The sequence below is a fragment of the Oncorhynchus keta genome, chromosome 5 (assembly GCF_023373465.1).
Source record: "Oncorhynchus keta strain PuntledgeMale-10-30-2019 chromosome 5, Oket_V2, whole genome shotgun sequence".
Taxonomy (NCBI): domain Eukaryota; kingdom Metazoa; phylum Chordata; class Actinopteri; order Salmoniformes; family Salmonidae; genus Oncorhynchus; species Oncorhynchus keta.
In genome coordinates, this window is record NC_068425.1 from 30,535,870 (window position 1) to 30,556,364 (window position 20,495).

Sequence of the window (20,495 nt, forward strand, 5' to 3'; positions counted from 1 at the left end):
ATAAACTGAACGCGAATGAATAGAAAATAAGCAAATGTCACTTATAAGACACCAAAACAACTAGAAACACGTTTGTTGAATATAAAGAAGTTAACGGGTTAAATATGAACACCAAATATGTGGCAAGGAGTTTTTTTTAAAGAAGCTCAGCAATTTCCTGTTTAAACTTGGGAAAACAGAGACGTGTCCAGTAACACAGATGCGTTAAAAACATGCAAACCAATTGTCTCCTAACACATAAATATCCCTTATGATTTTCTGTATGGTTCATTGTAAGAGTTAAAGTGGGTTAAAGAAAACGGTATGTTCCGCGGGGAAGGAAAGAGACTTATTTTGAGAGGAGCTGAGGACTGACTGCCCATGGTGGATGGGCGGAGCAGCAAGCATGCGCTGAGCTGGCAGAGCCGGGCTCGTCTGCTGCGCGCGAGGAGAGGGAGATCACGGGCTGGCTCGGGTCCTCTCAGACGGACGCGGGGAGACCACCTTACCAAACACGTCTCCTTGAGGACTAAATAGGCGAGAACAGAAAAGAGCAAGAGGGAGAGTGAGAGACAGGGAGAAATAGAAGAATAGAAAGCTATAAGGACAACACCTCCGTTTGTAACCACAGGGAGTCGGCATCTGGAAACATAACGAGCGAAGAAGACCCCCCTCGCGACATCTCTCGGCTCTGTATCTCCCAGCGCACCCCTCCTATAGCCTACTCCCTGGAGAACGACCACCCATTGAACACCCTAATTGACCAGCGTTGCCATTAAGCGATGCACTTTGAATCCAAGACGAAACCGAACGCGTAATTTTGATGCACATTTTACAACCAGTGATCTTATTTTCCAAAACGGAACAGTTTAGACTATGGATACAGTTTCGGGTGTTTAGCCTAAAATGAACGGGTTTCTGGCGACGAGAAATGATCTCATCCCCGGTAACTGACATCAACACTATACTATTATCTCGTATTGCTTGTGAAAGAGTCTTGTCGTCTTCGTTTTATTCCATTTTCCATTTTCTTTTTCAAACCAATGGTCTGGGAACGGACCGCCTCACTCGACACATACTATTGTATTTAGACGTGTCAGCTTCCTTTAGTGCTTTGAACGAGGACAACATTACAGAATTGCAAGGGGAAATTGTCATCGAGAGGCTTTTGCACAAACATACGGAGTGGAAAGTTTGTTGCCGGAGAGGGAATACATCGGAGACATCTCGGCCATATCCACGGGATTTTTCCCTAAGGTAAGCCCGTTGCCTCCAGCCTACAACTCCCCTCTATCCTTCCCTCTATCCTTCTCTGTGTGTCGGGTTATTGTTACACTGGATAACATATAGGCGTTACATCATTTGCACGGGCAGTTCGTTCCCGTATGGTATATTTGATGTTTGTAAATGTGGTCTTGTGTGTCCGAGATAGTCGGTGAAATGTGAAGTGGCAGAGTTCAAGGAGGACAGGGCCGACTGACCTAATTTCTGAGTCCACAGCGGTGCGCCAGCCCTGCTCCGTTGTCCAGAGCCGCCGCCGCTCCCCCTGGACTGCCTGTCATATCTTTATACACTGGCCATGGCGGAGGCCTACGTGCACCGCCAGCGTCTGTGATTTACAAAGACACCGTGTCATTCCTCATATTCATAGGGACACGACATGTCTGCTTGACAGTCACACCCAACAAAAAGTAGAATTCCCCCAGAAACACATTTTCAGAGCGCGCATGACAAGCGAGGCCTTGTGGGGTTGCGTCGCCTCAAATAGTGAAGCCATATGCGCGGGGCATGTCAAGGATTTCAGTTCTGCGCGATGATGAAATGGAGTCAGATTCAGAACCAGAAGCAGAACACTATCGGTATTATTTCTACCATTACATCAGTTTACTGTGATACATTATCAATATTCAAAGCCCTAAACAAAAATATGCTATTGCAAACTCTAAAGACTCAATGTTCTCTCATAACAGCAGGTGAACAAACAACACTGGGATCCAATAACGGCACTGTCATGAAATATCACCATTGTTATGTTGCCAGTTCCCAATTTAACAAAACATAATTCAGAGTTGCTCTCAAGGGCCAAGCACCCAAACCAATAGCAGACCAGGACAGCTACACTGTACTGGGCAATGGGGCAGCAGATGATCTGTGTGGGCAGAAGCCTGGATAAAGAGGCTATTTTCCTCCAATTAAGCAATTGCTCTGTCCCTGTGCCTAATGGTGTGCACATTTGGAGCTCAGGGAGCAGGTTTGGGACAGGGCCTCTCCCGATTGGCTGCCTCCCATTGTCCCAGATGAGGCCAGGGGAAAAGGGCGAAGGCCTGCCAAGGCAGAATACAGTTGACCAACCCATGAGGAGGACTGATCATTATAAAACATTACATTATGAACCCAGGCACACTCTTACTTTCTGAGGGGGGTTGGATTGGAGGGGGTTGGTTGGGGGCTGGATGAAAGTTTGAATGTTTTCAAGGGGTTGGTGTTTTTGAATATGTTTCTTAAGTGTGTGTGTGTAGCCTACTGTGTGTCAAACAGACAGTGAGCATAATATATATAAATATATATATGTATATATGAGACTCACTGGAGGGAGGTCTGGCTGGGGGCCCACTGGAGGTTTTGGGGAAGAAGAACAGGAAGAGAAGGGGATATTGACTCTCCTAGAGAGTTGCCTCCCATCCAAGCCCCCTGGCCACTATTTCATCCATAATACTGCTGTGAACTATGAGACTATGTGTGAGGGCCGTATTCCAGGTGCTCTTCACATCTACATAGACACAGGCACATGTTCACACACATGAAGACACAGAAAAACACACATACGCATGAACGCATGCACATCCAAACAGGACACACACACACACACACACACACACACACACACACACACACACACACACACACACACACACACACACACACACACACACACACACACACACACACACACACACACACACACACTAGACATCGACCGATTATGATTTTTCAACGCCGATACAGATTATTGGAGGACCCAAAAAAAAGCCAATACCGATTAATCGGCCGATTTTAAACTTTTATTTGTAATAATGACAATTACAACAATACTGAATGACCACTTATTTGAACTTAATATAATACAGCAATAAAATAAATTTAACCTCAAATAAATAATGAAACATGTTCAATTTGGTTTAATTAAATAATGCAAAAACCAAGTGTTGGAGAAGAAAGTAAAAGTGCAATATGTGCCATGTAAGGAAGCTAATGTTTAAGTTCCTTGCTCAGAACATGAGAACATATGAAAGCTGGTGGTTCCTTTTAACATGAGTCTTCAATATTCCCAGGTAAGACGTTTTAGGTTGTAGTTATTATAGGACTATTTCTCTCTATACCATTTGTATTTCATATACATTTGACTATTGGATGTTCTTATAGGCCCTTTAGTATTGCCAGTGTAACAGTATAGCTTCCATCCCTCACCTCGCCCCTACCTGGGCTCGGACCAGGAACACATCGACAGCAGCCACCCTCGATGCATCGTTACCCATCGCTCCACAAAAGCCACGGTCCTTGCATCCGGAAGGTTGCAAAAACGAATCCCCGAGCTGACAAGGTACAAATGTGTAATTCTGCCCCTGAACAAGGCAGTTAACCCACCGTTCCTAGGCCGCCATTGAAAATAAGAATGTGTTCTTAACTGACTTGCCTAGTTAAATAAAGGTGTAAAATAAAATAAAATCGTCCAAATCGGTGTCCAAAAATACAGATTTCCGATTGTTATGAAAACTTGAAATCGGCCCTAATTAACCTGCCATTCCGATTAATCGGTCGACCTCTAACACACACACACACACACACACACACACACACACACACACACACACACACACACACACACACACACACACACACACACACACACACACACACACACACACACACACACACACACACACACACACACACGACTCTGTTTAACCAATCAGCTGATGAGCGACAGACAGAGAGATGACTGAGATCAGTTCTCCTGAGAGTTAGTGGTTTTCATCAGACAGCAGCATGGTTAGCCAGCATGGTAATGATTTTCCCACTCACTACAGTATTCATTGCTGCTCTCTGTGAGGCAGTCAGTGAGTCGGTCAGTCTGGCCACAGGCCAGATGTCCACTGATGTCCAGCTGTGTATCTCTGTGGTGGTGATCCTATTCCAAGGTCTCACACCTCAATAGTGTGTGTGTGTGTGTGTGTGTGTGTGTGTGTGTGTGTGTGTGTGTGTGTGTGTGTGTGTGTGTGTGTGTGTGTGTGTGTGTGTGTGTGTGTGTGTGTGTGTGTGTGTGTGCATGCTCTTGTTAGTGTCTGTGTGTGCACACATTTGTCTGTGTGTGTGCTTTTGTGTTTACTCCCATTTTTTCTGTTCACACTGCTATGCTTTATCTTTTGCAAATGAGAAGTTGTGAGTGTGTGTATACACAGAGCATTCTGCCTAGCGCTGTGCATAGTTTTGTCCTGCCTGCATGCTTGGCCAGATGTGGATAGCTTGGACAGCTGTGTGAGGCAACAGTTGGTGCTGTACAGCTCTTCCTGGTTTGGAACCACAGGTTTGACACGGGTACTTTAATGGACGAGCCCACCACTGAGCTGCAGTCTTTCTCTGGTCCAGTCATACAATAAGGCTCAGTCCCAATGTCCACCCTAAAAGTCCACATACATTTGAAGTCGGAAGTTTACATACACCTTAACCAAATATATTTAAACTCAGTTTTTCACAATTGCTGACATTTAATCATAGTAAAAATTCCCTGTCTTAGGTCAGTTAGGATCACCACTTTATTTTAAGAATGTGAAATGTCAGAATTATAGTAGAGAGAATGATCTATTTCAGCTTTTATTTCTTTCATCACATTCCCAGTGGGTCAGAAGTTTACATACACTCAATTTGTATTTGGTAGCATTGCCTTTAAATTGTTTAATTTGGGTCAAAGTTTTGGGTAGCCTTCCACAGGCTTCCCACAATAATTTGGGTGATTTTTGGCCCATTCTTTCTGACAGAGCTGGTGTAACACAGAGCTGGTGTAACACATAGACAGCCAACCAAGAGACATGCTGTTGGGTATAACCACATAGACAGCCAACCAAGAGACATGTTGTTGGGTATAACCACATAGACAGCCAACCAAGAGACATGTTGTTGGGTATAACCACATAGACAGCCAACCAAGAGACATGTTGTTGGGTATAACCACATAGTCAGCCAACCAAGAGACATGTTGTTGGGTATAACCACATAGTCAGCCAACCAAGAGACATGTTGTTGGGTATAACCACATAGTCAGCCAACCAAGAGACATGTTGTTGGGTATAACCACATAGACAGCCAACCAAGAGACATGTTGTTGGGTATAACCACATAGACAGCCAACCAAGAGACATGTTGTTGGGTATAACCACATAGACAGCCAACCAAGAGACATGTTGTTGGGTATAACCACATAGACAGCCAACCAAGAGACATGTTGTTGGGTATAACCACATAGACAGCCAACCAAGAGACATGTTGTTAGGTATAACCACATAGTCAGCCAACCAAGAGACATGTTGTTGGGTATAACCACATAGACAGCCAACCAAGAGACATGTTGTTGGGTATAACCACATAGACAGCCAACCAAGAGACATGTTGCTGTGTATAACCACATAGACAGCCAACCAAGAGACATGTTGTTGGGTATAACTACATAGACAGCCAACCAAGAGACATGTTGTTGGGTATAACCACATAGACAGCCAAGCAAGAGACATGTTGTTGGGTATAACCACATAGACAGCCAACCAAGAGACATGTTGCTGTGTATAACCACATAGACAGCCAACCAAGAGACATGTTGTTGGGTATAACCACATAGACAGCCAACCAAGAGACATGTTGTTGGGTATAACCACATAGACAGCCAACCAAGAGACATGCTATTGGGTATAACCACATAGACAGCCAACCAAGAGACATGTTGTTGGGTATAACCACATAGACAGCCAACCAAGAGACATGTTGTTGGGTATAACCACATAGACAGCCAACCAAGAGACATGTTGTTGGGTATAACCACATAGACAGCCAACCAAGAGACATGTTGTTGGGTATAACCACATAGACAGCCAACCAAGAGACATGTTGTTGGGTATAACCACATAGACAGCCAACCAAGAGACATGTTGTTGGGTATAACCACATAGACAGCCAACCAAGAGACATGTTGTTGGGTATAACCACATAGACAGCCAACCAAGAGACATGTTGCTTGGTTTAACCACATAGAACTTAAAGGCTTTCTTTTTTGTGGACAAGCTAAGAAATGCACACTAAAAATGAATGTAAGAGATATATTTCCCCCAGATTATGTATGTTGGTAGGATATAAATCATATAGCAGTCCTGACTTCTTTTGGCCAGAATATAAATTCCTACTAAAGTGAATGGAAGAGCCATGGTTCCCCAAGATGACATGCAAGAGGTAAAGAATATCAGACTCATCAATTCAACAATAACCTACACACATAAAAATATCAAAATCAATAGAAACCACATTCCTGTTGTTGAAAGTACCAACAGATGCTAGAACCTTGAGAATGGTTTATCAAGAAAAAACGTCCAAACAGACTAATTCAAATTAAAAAGGAGTAGAACGTCCAAACAGACTCATTCAAGTTAAAAAGGAGTAGAACGTCCAAACAGACTCATTCAAGTTAAAAAGGAGTAGAACGTCCAAACAGACTAATTCAAGTTAAAAAGGAGTAGAACGTCCAAACAGACTCATTCAAGTTAAAAAGGAGTAGAACGTCCAAACAGACTCATTCAAGTTAAAAGGTTAAAAAGTAGAACGTCCAAACAGACTCATTCAAGTTAAAAAAAAGGAGTAGAACGTCCAAACAGACTCATTCAAGTTAAAAAGGAGTAGAACGTCCAAACAGACTAATTCAAGTTAAAAAGGAGTAGAACGTCCAAACAGACTCATTCAAGTTAAAAAGGAGTAGAACGTCCAAACAGACTCATTCAAGTTAAAAAGGAGTAGAACGTCCAAACAGACTCATTCAAGTTAAAAAGGAGTAGAACGTCCAAACAGACTCATTCAAGTTAAAAAGGAGTAGAACGTCCAAACAGACTCATTCAAGTTAAAAAGGAGTAGAACGTCCAAACAGACTCATTCAAGTTAAAAAGGAGTAGAACGTCCAAACAGACTCATTCAAGTTAAAAAGGAGTAGAACGTCCAAACAGACTCATTCAAGTTAAAAAGGAGTAGAACGTCCAAACAGACTAATTCAAGTTAAAAAGGAGTAGAACGTCCAAACAGACTCATTCAAGTTAAAAAAGGAGTTGGAGCACTCATCAAAAAAGGCAGAGATGGATTTCTTATTGCTCACTGTAATCCACTAGAACCTGCACCACTGAAATGAATCCAGGTAAGACAACCAAAGAGAACTGTTAGCCAAGCGCTTTTAAGGCTCTCACACATCTCACCAAATGTGGATCTGCCGTTTATCTTCAGATCGTTCAGCCCGCTGTGTTTTAGGGACCACCTGCTGTCATGTCAAGACTGCCGTCATTTTTCACGCGATTCTACAAGTTAAATTGGTGCGCACTCATTTCGCAAATTACATTCAGAGGTGCTAAGTACTCTGAGTCAGCAGATGCTATTGGTGTGTCTGAGCATTTACTCTGTGGCTTGTTTAAACTTTCAGTGTCACAGCCACTGCTTGGAGAATGGAGAGCTCAGTTAGACACTCTGGGACTGCGTGTGTCTGATTTAATATCTCAGTGGGATGCCAATAGCAGCCAGTGGATTACGGTCGGGCTGAAAGGCAACGCAGCAGCAGGGGTCCTGGATTAGAGCGGCCAGTGAATGTCGAGGCACGCAGTGGAGACAAGTGGGGACAAGCCGAGACAACTCCCTCACACTCACCCACTTATCAGCACCGCGAGGGACTCCAGGAGAAGCCTACCCCCGCCCACCCACTTATCTGGAGCTATGGCTCCTCTTGGCGGGAGTGTCACCCCCTCAATCACAGGGTTCAGTCAAGAGGCTGGTTTTCCAAAAGCCTTCCACGCTGAGGTAGTAGTTTAGTTCTCTTGAATAGCTAAGGCCGGGATTTAAACAAACCGCAATCCGTAGACATCGTACTGCACTTGACATTTAAATACCATTTCCCTGTAGTTGTCCCGTGTTTCTCCTCACTGACACAAGCGTTGAACACCGTTTCTTGGTTTAAAACAGTGCTATTCAAACTTTTTCGGCGGGAACCCCAAATCTAATGATACAACCGTAAAATCTGCTAATTCTTATTTTCACATAAAACATAACCTGCAATCCTTTAAATGTTTATCTCAAAATGAAGAGAACCAATAAAAACATTTACTCCCCAACAAAATCTTTTCCCCGACTGAATATCACTGTTTGAAAAGAACTCCATGTGATAGAGTGACTGACATTATCACGTGATAACTATACTGTTCCTGAACCTTTTCCTGGGATATTAAGTATGTTGCTATCTATGTCTATCTACACTGAGTGTAAACTATCAAAATAAAGGAAGTGGCACATATAAACTCCCAGCAATTGAATGGGTATTTACCTATGTTTCGGCATCACTGTGCCTTCCTCAGGGTCTGTGATGCCGAAACGCTGGTAAAACCCCATTACATTGCTGGGGAGTAGGTGCCAGGCACACCGCTTTTAAAAAAATCTAGAACTGCAACGCTGCTGGGTTTTTTATGCTCAACAGTTTCCTGTGTGTATCAAGAATGGTCCACCACCCAAAGGACATCCAGCCAACTTGACACAACTGTGGGAAGCATTGGGGTCAACATGGGCCAGCAACCCTGTGGAACACTTTGGACACCTTGTAGAGTCCATGCCCGGATGAATTGAGGCTGTTCTGAGGGCACAAGCGGGAGGGGTGTCCTTAATGTATTGTACACTCAGTGTGTATCTATACGTCTATCTATCTATACTTGTCAGAAAGGCAAAGTGACTGGTGCTGCTGTGACGTCTCTGATGGTGAGCTGCAGGGATTGTCCCCTCCATGAAGTAGGGAAATGGGATTGAGGGTATAAGATGATGTGTCCCTGATGGGATTTTCAGGCCTCAAGTAAATCCTGTTAAATTGCAGTTTATTTGTGTACATGTCTGTTTGTTTGTGTGTCAGAGAGAGAGAGAGAGACAGAGACAGAGACAGAGAGAGAGAGAGAGAGAGAGAGAGACAGAGACAGAGAGAGAGAGAGAGAGAGAGAGAGAGACACAGAGAGAGAAAGGCAAGAGAGAGAGAGAGAGAGAGAGAGAGAGAGAGAGACAGAGAGTCCCCTCCAGAAGACAGAGAGAAGAGGAGAGAGAGAAGAGACAGAGAGAGAGGGATTTTCAGGCCTCAGAGAGAGAGAGAGATTTGAGAGAGAGAGAGAGAGAGAGAGAGAGTGTACAGAGAGAGAGAGAGAGAGAGAGACAGAGAGAGAGAGAGAGAGAGAGAGAGAGAGAGAGAGAGAGAGAGAGAGAGACAGAGAGACAGAGACAGAGAGAGAGAGAGAGAGAGAGAGAGAGACAGAGAGAGACAGAGAGAGAGAGAGAGAGAGAGAGAGAGAGAGAGAGAGAGAGACAGAGACAGAGAGAGAGAGACAGAGAGAGAGAGAGACAGAGAGAGAGAGAGAGAGAGACAGAGACAGAGAGAGAGAGAGAGAGAGAGAGAGAGAGAGAGAGAGAGAGAGAGAGAGAGAGAGAGAGAGATGCGAGAGAGATGCGAGAGAGATGAGAGAGAGATGAGATAGAGAGCCTACTGAACTCTCAGTCAACTATGCCCTTTATGTTTGTTGGGACAACTCGGCTGCCACCTGTTTTGGAGGGAAACAGAATCACAATATCAGAGATGAGCAGCTTAATAAAACACAGCCGTTTGTACCAACTGCTGTGAGGAGTTGGAATGGAATGTTACTGCGTCAAACTGATCACAGCCATGGATGTAGAATTCTTACTAACTTTGGAATCATCTACAGGTGGAAATGATTATGTGTTTCTGTCACAGTCACAATGGTAACCATACACGCACGCACGCACGCACGCACGCACGCACGCACACACACACACACACACACACACACACACACACACACACACACACACACACACACACACACACACACACACACACACACACACACACACACACACACACACACACACAATATGGTGGCTGGTCTCGCTGTCTCCAGCCCCAGACTGGGCTGATTGAGACTCCCTATAGGGAGATGCAAACAGTTCACATGCATCTGAAGGAAGGGGAAATCATACATGAAGAGAGAGAGCAACCCACATTACCACACCTCATAGACAGAAGTCAGGATATAGTAAAGATGATTAAGTGGGCTACATACAGACTCCTTAGTTGTATCACTAACAGTGATGACAATATGTGAGGGCCTAGAAGCCTAGCTGTATATTCATAGGGTTGGTTTCCCAGACACAGATTAGGACTAGTCCTGGACTGAAAAGCATTCTCAATGCTTAAATGTGCTTCTTTGTCCAGGCATAGGCTTAATCTATGTCTGGGAAACTGTCCCATAGTATCTGCTGCTATGAGACTGGGAGTAGTTGACACGTACATATTCTGGATAGTTTCAACATGAGGTGTCTGTGTGGGGTGGTGATGTCCAGCCAGACTCCTGGACCTACACATAGAGTAGAGACAGAACTGCCATAAAGACCGTAGCGAAACCTGACTCACTCGAGCTGAGAGGCGAGGCTCCTATTCACAAATTGTCTCAGAGAATAGGGGCTCTATTTTGGGCTGGCGGTAAGGAGGCGCAAGTGTCAAACGCACGTTAGTTTGCAATTTCGTCATGTAAAAACTGTCGCATTGGCATTTTCCAGCCCTTACGCCAGGTTCGGCAATTTAACTGTCTAAAATCGATTGACTTGCGCTGAGATGGGAGGGGTGGAAATATTTGAGGCGTGTCCTTAAAACCACGTGCCAATATGGCAATTTCAGTGAGCCTATCTGGGGATATTTAAGAGCGACTTAAAGCTGATCATAGCGGTATTTTGCCAGTGGAGGCGCACACAGTAGCCTAATATACATCACCAATGTTTATTAAAAAATCACAAGCAGCAAAAGAGTAATTTCTCTTTTTATATTGGACATTATTTTTGTCCAGCTTCTGTGAAAGTTTGTACTCATTATGTGGGATTCCCATTGCATGATAGGTGTCAGTAACTGTAGGAAGCCTGTTTAGGAACATCAAGTTATTAAACAAAATGCGTCTTCCCCTTTTCTCTGTTGGACCTAACTGTCAAATCGAGGGAATTCCGATCGATGTCTGTGGTGCTGAATCTGCTTGTAGGATATATTTACCTGTTTGTTTGTTTACTTGTCACGTGGTAAAGACACTACTTTCTTTTCCCTCGTGTGAACAGTTTGGATGTGTGTAAAACCCTGCGTAGTTTGTGTTGTTTTAGGCCTAATATTACAAGCCCACGGGGAGCCATTTTTTAAAAACAAGTTGTTTAGTTTTATTTGATTTTGATTGGAATTATTCGCTGTGTTTTTAGATGTTACCACTAGTGAAATAATCTGGTTTATTGACAACGCTAGACACGTCCATGGCTCAGACATAATGCATTTTACAGTAGGCTTATATCACTGGGAATGCTATGTTAACAGTATATTTCCATATTGAAGCCATGCAATTACTGTTCAAAAACATATTCAACATATTTAGCAAATATGGGATAGGCTGAAATGTTGTTATTTTGTTTGTGTAGATTATTGAACAAAATAGGCCACAACGGACTAACATTCGATTCGGAGTGGATGAAAACACAATACATACAGGACTGTAAAAACACAACTTCAAGAAGACACATATTTAGCCATGGAGCACATTCTGATTGGCCAGTGAGGGGTCAAGCCTCGACACACATTCAACCTGTTTATTCATGAAAACCCAGCTCTTTCACCTCTCCGCCCTGTACTGTGTCCTTAATTCTGGTTATGAAAATAGAATAAATATTTCTGACACCCTGAACCTATAGCTACCGCCAGTGCTTAGATTTTCCATTGCATTAGGTTTGTTAAAATAGAGCCATATGAGTGCTGATCTAGGACCAGTTTCATCTTTTAGATCAAATTGAATAAGATTACATGGACGGGGGAACTGATCCTAGACCAACCCTCCTACGCTTTATAAATATGGCCCATTCGCCCCTGGGCTCGTCTATTGCAGTGCTGATCTAGGACAAGTTTTGCCATTAGATTGTAATGAATATTATTACTTCTACTCTGAGGTATGAATTTGGGTCCAGGCCAGTAAAACCACTCCTATCTGGCTGGGCCTTGGCCCCGACCCTCCCAACCCACAGACCATGCATACCTCTCCAGTTAAACTGTAACCACTAATCACAACAAGGCCTCACCGTTTCCTCCTTGAAACAGATACTCTGGGGGTTGTTTCATTAACCTGTATTTACTGTAGTCCCCCCAGTCCTGATCACCTGAATGGGATGGGACGTCCCAGAAGAGAACAGTTGAAGTCAGGAACTAAGGTAGGATATGCCATGGTGAACTTGAAGGCTCCCCTGCGCTATGGGTTCAGTTCCCTTGCTGTTTGTCTGCAGGACTGCATTTCCAAAATAAACACTGACCATTCTGTGCCTCACCCCCAGGCGCCACCCGCCTTACAGTACCCCTCCCTCCCTCCCTCCAGCTGCCCGTGTTTCTGGAGCGAGAGAACTTCAGCTCTGAGACATCTTAAAAACAATAGACAGACCAGACAACTTGATGGGGGAAAGTCTGAGTATTAACACAGAAGACAGGAGGAAAGCCAAAGTTATAACAAAAACAGAAATTGACAAAACAATGGAGAGGAGTTCATTTGATTAAGTTTTCTATAGTTTGTTGGTTGACAATAACAGTAATAACAGACAATAACAGCAATGACTAGGTAATATAGGTCATTATGAACATTAAGCTCCCAAATGAGCTGTCACGCCTTGGTCTTAGTATTTTGTGTTTTCTTTAATTATTTGTTCAGGCCAGGGTGTGACATGGGTTTATTGTATTGTCGTATTGGGGTTTTTGTAGGCATTGGGATTGTGGTTGATTAGGGGTGTGTCTAGTATGGGCTTGGCTGCCTGAGGCGGTTCTCAATCAGAGTCAGGTGATTCTTGTTGTCTCTGATGGGGAACCGTATTTAGGTAGCCGGGGTTTCACTTGTATTTCGTGGGTGATTGTTCCTGTCTCTGTGTAGTTTTCACCAGATAGGCTGTATTAGGTTTCACGTTCCGTTTGTTGTTTTTGTATTTGTATAGTTATTTCATGTATCGCGATTCATTCATTAAAGAACATGAGTAACAACCACGCTGCATTTCGGTCCGACTCTCTTTCGACAAACGAAGAACGCCGTTACATGAGCGCTCTGCATCTTGAGCTCGCAAGAGCTCTAAAACGGTATGAGAGCTCTACTATATGAGCTCTGAGCATTAGACAAAGTTAGTTGCATTCAATCCTTTCTAGGTTATAATCCCTAGGTCATACTTCACATTTAGCTCCCAAATGAGAGCTCTGCATCTAGAGTTTGCAGGAGCTAAAACTGCCGAAGAGCTCTACTATATGAGCCTCCATGAGCTCTGATGAGTAACTTTTTAAAATCCTTTTTATTTTTTTAAACAAAAATATACTATGCATACTCTACTGTAGCGCTTGCAAACACTCTAAAGCTGACTGAGAGCTCTAATATATGATCTCTAGCAGTAACATTAACATTTAGTTACCAAATGAGAGCTCTACATTTAGAGCATGCAGGAGCTTTAAAGATGTCTAAGAGCTCTATTATTTGAGCTCTGGTCAGTAACATTAGTTATCAAATGAGAGCTCTACTATATGAGCTCTGGTCAGTAACATTAATTACCAAATGAGAGCTCTACTATATGAGCTCTGGTCAGTAACATTAATTACCAAATGAGAGCTCTACTATTTGAGCTCTGGTCAGTAACATTAATTACCAAATGAGAGCTCTACTATTTGAGCTCTGGTCAGTAACATTAGTTATCAAATGAGAGCTCTACTATTTGAGCTCTGGTCAGTAACATTAGTTACCAAATGAGAGCTCTACTATATGAGTTCTGGTCAGTAACGTTAATTACCAAATGAGACTGCGTAGAGCTTGCAGAAGCTCTAACGCTGTCAGAAAGCTCTGCGGTAGGGTACAGTCATATGCTCTCCTGACAGCAGCAGTTTAACTGGGACCACAGCTGGTTTGTATTATTATTTACTTACGTGGCCAACACCCTCCCTGGATTCTCTGGTATACAGACCCACAATATTATAGAACTATTATAACGCTGCAGAAATGCAATATGTAAATATAAGGAAGGCACGTGAATATGTACAGGTGTAGGATCTTAATTTGATCACCCTGTTGTTGAAGGAAATGCAAACTTGTAATGTATTCAAGGCTAAAAAGGCTTTTAAAGTGTGTAATTTCCACTCTAAAATGTCAGACTTGATTTGCTCAAACTAAAAATGTATCAACCCCTACACAAAGTCCATGAATTACAATCCACACAATAATTCACATTTCCTGTTGCTGCAGGATTATTTTTCTGCAGTGAGAATCTGGTCGAATTAAGATTCTACATATGTAAACGTTTGTTTGTTCTAGGGGTGAGAGAGAGAGTGGAGTGAGAGGAGAGAGTGTGGAGAGAGACAATGATATTCAATAAGTGGATGAGGAGAAATAGAAGGACAGATTGAAAGAGGGAGTGATTCTGTAAGGGGGATGAGAAAGGACAGAGGGAGGGAGGAAGAAAGAAAAAAAGTGTATGAGGCATTTGTGAGAGAGAAACAAGGCCCTCTCAAGTCTGGGCCTGGGCTTGGCTCTGTGTCTGCCTGTGCCTGGGCAAATCCCATTCCTGTCAGCAGAGAGCTCCCTCTGAGGCTCTGCCCTTACCCCGCCTCTTCACTCCTCCTCCACCCACCTCCCACACCTGACTCCCTGTGACTCCTTCTGTCTCTTTTTTAACTCCCTCCTTCCTCCCCTCCCCTGCTCCCCTACACCCCCTCTGACTACAGCTCTCCCCTCTCCCCCTCCTTCCTCTCCTCCCCTGCTCCCCTACACCCACCCTCTGACTTCAGCTCTCCCCTCTCTCCCTCCTTCCTCTCCTCCCCTGCTCCCCTACACCCACCCTCTGACTTCAGCTCTCCCCTCTCTCCCTCCTTCCTCTCCTCCCCTGCTCCCCTACACCCACCCTCTGACTTCAGCTCTCCCCTCTCTCCCTCCTTCCTCTCCTCCCCTGCTCCCCTACACCCACCCTCTGACTTCAGCTCTCCCCTCTCTCCCTCCTTCCTCTCCTCCCCTGCTCCCATACACCCCCTCTGACTTCAGCTCTCCCCTCTCTCCCTCCTTCCTCTCCTCCCCTGCTCCCCTACACCCCCCCTCTGACATCAGCTCTCCCTCCTTCCCTCCTCCCCTGCTCACCTACACCCACCCTCTGACTTCAGCTCTCCTCCCTCCTTCCTCTCCTCCCCTGCTCCCCTACACCCACCCTCTGACTTCAGCTCTCCCTCTCTCCCTCCTTCCTCTCCTCCCCTGCTCCCCTACCCCCTCTGACTCAGCTCTCCCCCCTCTCCCTCCTTCCTCTCCTCCCCTGCTCCCCTACACCCACCCTCTGACTTCAGCTCTCCCTCTCTCCCTCCTTCCCTCCTCCCCTGCTCACCTACACCCACCCTCTGACTTCAGCTCTCCCCTCTCTCCCTCCTTCCTCTCCTCCCCTGCTCCCCTACACCCACCCTCTGACTTCAGCTCTCCCCTCTCTCCCTCCTTCCTCTCCTCCCCTGCTCCCCTACACCCCCCTCTGACATCAGCTCTCCCTCTCTCCCTCCTTCCTCTCCTCCCCTGCTCCCCTACACCCACCCTCTGACTTCAGACTTCAGCTCTCCCTCTCTCCCTCCTTCCTCTCCTCCCCTGCTCCCCTACACCCCCCCTGACATCAGCTCTCCCCTCTCTCCCTCCTTCCTCTCCTCCCCTGCTCACCTACACCCACCCTCTGACTTCAGCTCTCCCCTCTCTCCCTCCTTCCTCTCCTCCCCTGCTCACCTACACCCACCCTCTGACTTCAGCTCTCCCCTCTCTCCCTCCTTCCTCTCCTCCCCTGCTCCCCTACACCCCCTCTGACATCAGCTCTCCCCTCTCTCCCTCCTTCCTCTCCTCCCCTGCTCCCCCACCCCCCTCTGACTTCAGCTCTCCCCTCTCTCCCTCCTTCCTCTCCTCCCCTGCTCACCTACACCCACCCTCTGACTTCAGCTCTCCCCTCTCTCCCTCCTTCCTCTCCTCCCCTGCTCCCCACACCCCCCTCTGACTCCCCTCAGCTCCCCCTCTCTCCCTCCTTCCTCTCCTCCCCTGCTCCCCTACACCCCCCTCTGACTTCAGCTCTCCCCTCTCTCCCTCCTTCCTCTCCTCCCCTGCTCCCCTACACCCACCCTCTGACTTCACCTCTCCCCTCTCCCCCTCCTTCCTCTCCTCCCCTGCTCCCTACACCCCCTCTGACTTCAGCTCTCCCCTCTCTCCCTCCTTCCTCTCCTCCCCTGCTCCCCTACACCCACCCTCTGACTTCAGCTCTCCCCTCTCTCCCTCCTTCCTCTCCTCCCCTGCTCCCCTACACCCACCCTCTGACTTTAGCTCCCCCCTCTCTCCCTCCTTCTCTTTCATTCCCTCAGTTTCTACTTCCTTTTCTTTCTGTCTCCCCCACTTTCACAGCTCTATAACTATATAACTCCTGCAATACATAAGACATTATTAATCTTATAGACATACTGTATGCAGAGGGGAAAACACAGTTTGGTCTGTAACTATTTACCCTCAGTATGGGGATGTTGCCAGCACAAATTTGATTCATATGTGCCCCATAGCTGTTTTATGCCAATGTGGGAACTTATATAAGTTTGGAAAGTCTATGCAGATGTCCTGTAAAAAATCTGCCATTCAGCCTCTCTTGGACGACAATAGAAGTTGAATAAACAAATAAACAAAATCTACATAAGTTTATTTCTGAAAAATAGCATTCATCAGAATATGCGGTGCAGATGTTGCCATAGAAATAGTATGACTAGAAAGGACAGTCCCTTTCACGTCAACGTTCGGTGATGGGTGGACACCGACTCAGCCTACTAACCAGCTGATGCTGAGCTGGTGAGGACACTAGATGCCGGATGCTGGCTCTGTAAAGGAAGTGACAGTTCTCTGCCGTCCTCCTCCCACTCCTTAACACTGTCAGCTGACTCACACTCTCATAACGTTGGAGATCCAAAGCTCTGTCCAGCACCCGGCCGCCATCCAGTAGAAAACACTGCTCTTTTTTAAAACACATAAATATGTCAGAGCCTGCATCGTTCTCTCTAGGTCTCCATACTGTTCCCTATGTCAGAGCCTGCATCGTTCTCTCTAGGGCTCCATACTGTTCCCTATGTCAGAGCCTGCATCGTTCTCTCTAGGTCTCCATACTGTTCCCTATGTCAGAGCCTGCATCGTTCTCTCTAAGGCTCCATACTGTTCCCTATGTCAGAGCCTGCATCGTTCTCTCTAAGGCTCCATACTGTTCCCTATGTCAGAGCCTGCATCGTTCTCTCTAGGTCTCCATACTGTTCCCTATGTCAGAGCCGGCATTGTTCTCTCTAGGGCTCCATACTGTTCCCTATGTCAGAGCCTGCATCGTTCTCTCTAGGGCTCCATACTGTTCCCTATGTCAGAGCCTGCATCGTTCTCTCTAGGGCTCCATACTGTTCCCTATGTCAGAGCCTGCATCGTTCTCTCTAGGGCTCCATACTGTTCCCTATGTCAGAGCCTGCATCGTTCTCTCTAGGGCTCCATACTGTTCCCTATGTCAGAGCCTGCATCGTTCTCTCTAGGTCTCCATACTGTTCCCTATGTCAGAGCCTGCATCGTTCTCTCTAGGGCTCCATACTGTTCCCTATGTCAGAGCCTGCATCGTTCTCTCTAGGGCTCCATACTGTTCCCTATGTCAGAGCCTGCATCGTTTTCTCTAGGTCTCCATACTGTTCCCTATGTCAGAGCCTGCATCGTTCTCTCTAAGGCTCCATACTGTTCCCTATGTCAGAGCCTGCATCGTTCTCTCTAGGGCTCCATACTGTTCCCTATGTCAGAGCCTGCATCGTTCTCTCTAGGGCTCCATACTGTTCCCTATGTCAGAGCCTGCATCGTTCTCTAAGGCTCCATACTGTTCCCTATGTCAGAGCCTGCATCGTTCTCTCTAGGTCTCCATACTGTTCCCTATGTCAGAGCCTGCATCGTTTTCTCTAGGGCTCCATACTGTTCCCTATGTCAGAGCCTGCATCGTTCTCTCTAAGGCTCCATACTGTTCCCTATGTCAGAGCTGGCATCGTTCTCTCTAAGGCTCCATACTGTTCCCTATGTCAGAGCCTGCATCGTTCTCTCTAGGGCTCCATACTGTTCCCTATGTCAGAGCCGGCATCGTTCTCTCTAAGGCTCCATACTGTTCCCTATGTCAGAGCCTGCACCGTTCTCTCTAGGGCTCCATACTGTTCCCTATGTCAGAGCCTGCATCGTTCTCTCTAGGGCTCCATACTGTTCCCTATGTCAGAGCCTGCATCGTTCTCTCTAGGTCTCCATACTGTTCCCTATGTCAGAGCCTGCATCGTTCTCTCTAGGTCTCCATACTGTTCCCTATGTCAGAGCCTACATCGTTCTCTCTAAGGCTCCATACTGTTCCCTATGTCAGAGCCTGCATCGTTTTCTCTAGGTCTCCATACTGTTCCCTATGTCAGAGCCTGCATCGTTCTCTCTAAGGCTCCATACTGTTCCCTATGTCAGAGCCTGCATCGTTCTCTCTAGGGCTCCATACTGTTCCCTATGTCAGAGCCTGCATCGTTCTCTCTAGGGCTCCATACTGTTCCCTATGTCAGAGCCTGCATCGTTCTCTCTAAGGCTCCATACTGTTCCCTATGTCAGAGCCTGCATCGTTCTCTCTAAGGCTCCATACTGTTCCCTATGTCAGAGCCTGCATCGTTTTCTCTAGGGCTCCATACTGTTCCCTATGTCAGAGCCTGCATCGTTCTCTCTAAGGCTCCATACTGTTCCCTATGTCAGAGCCTGCATCGTTCTCTCTAAGGCTCCATACTGTTCCCTATGTCAGAGCCTGCATCGTTCTCTCTAGGGCTCCATACTGTTCCCTATGTCAGAGCCTGCATCGTTCTCTCTAAGGCTCCATACTGTTCCCTATGTCAGAGCCTGCATCGTTCTCTCTAGGGCTCCATACTGTTCCCTATGTCAGAGCCTGCATCGTTCTCTCTAAGGCTCCATACTGTTCCCTATGTCAGAGCCTGCATCGTTCTCTCTAGGGCTCCATAATGTTCCCTATGTCAGAGCCTGCATCGTTCTCTCTAGGGCTCCATACTGTTCCCTATGTCAGAGCCTGCATCGTTCTCTCTAGGGCTCCATACTGTTCCCTATGTCAGAGCCTGCATCGTTCTCTCTAGGGCTCCATACTGTTCCCTATGTCAGAGCCTGCATCGTTCTCTCTAGGGCTCCATACTGTTCCCTATGTCAGAGCCTGCATTGTTTTCTCTAGGGCTCCATACTGTTCCCTATGTCAGAGCCTGCATCGTTCTCTCTAGGGCTCCATACTGTTCCCTATGTCAGAGCCTGCATCGTTCTCTCTAGGGCTCCATACTGTTCCCTATGTCAGAGCCGGCATTGTTCTCTCTAGGGCTCCATAATGTTCCCTATGTCAGAGCCTCCATCGTTCTCTCTAGGGCTCCATAATGTTCCCTATGTCAGAGCCTGCATCGTTCTCTCTAGGGCTCCATAATGTTCCCTATGTCAGAGCCTGCATCGTTCTCTCTAAGGCTCCATAATGTTCCCTATGTCAGAGCCTGCATCGTTCTCTCTAGGGCTCCATACTGTTCCCTATGTCAGAGCCTGCATCGTTCTCTCTAGGGCTCCATACTGTTCCCTATGTCAGAGCCTGCATCGTTCTCTCTAAGGCTCCATAATGTTCCCTATGTCAGAGCCTGCATCGTTCTCTCTAAGGCTCCATACTGTTCCCTATGTCAGAGCCTGCATCGTTCTCTCTAGGGCTCCATAATGTTCCCTATGTCAGAGCCTGCATCGTTCTCTCTAGGGCTCCATACTGTTCCCTATGTCAGAGCCTGCATCGTTCTCTCTAAGGCTCCATAATGTTCCCTATGTCAGAGCCTGCATCGTTCTCTCTAGGGCTCCATAATGTTCCCTATGTCAGAGCCTGCATCGTTCTCTCTAGGGCTCCATACTGTTCCCTATGTCAGAGCCTGCATCGTTCTCTCTAAGGCTCCATACTGTTCCCTATATCAGAGCCTCCATCGTTCTCTCTAGGGCTCCATACTGTTCCCTATGTCAGAGCCTGCATCGTTCTCTCTAAGGCTCCATACTGTTCCCTATGTCAGAGCCGGCATCGTTCTCTCTAGGGCTCCATAATGTTCCCTA

The 20,495-nt window shown here is 46.1% G+C and overlaps 1 long non-coding RNA gene across 3 annotated transcripts in view; it reads left to right on the forward strand.

The window, feature by feature from the left end:
- Positions 1 to 20,495, forward strand: part of LOC127930134 (uncharacterized) — a 40,489-nt gene continuing 19,994 nt past the window's right edge. For 2 of the 3 annotated variants that reach the window (XR_008136928.1, XR_008136898.1), the window contains exon 1: positions 2 to 1,236. This is a non-coding gene — a long non-coding RNA (uncharacterized LOC127930134). Of the gene's footprint in view, positions 1,237 to 20,495 lie in introns of all 3 variants that reach the window. The other variant, XR_008136891.1, reaches the window with a different exon arrangement.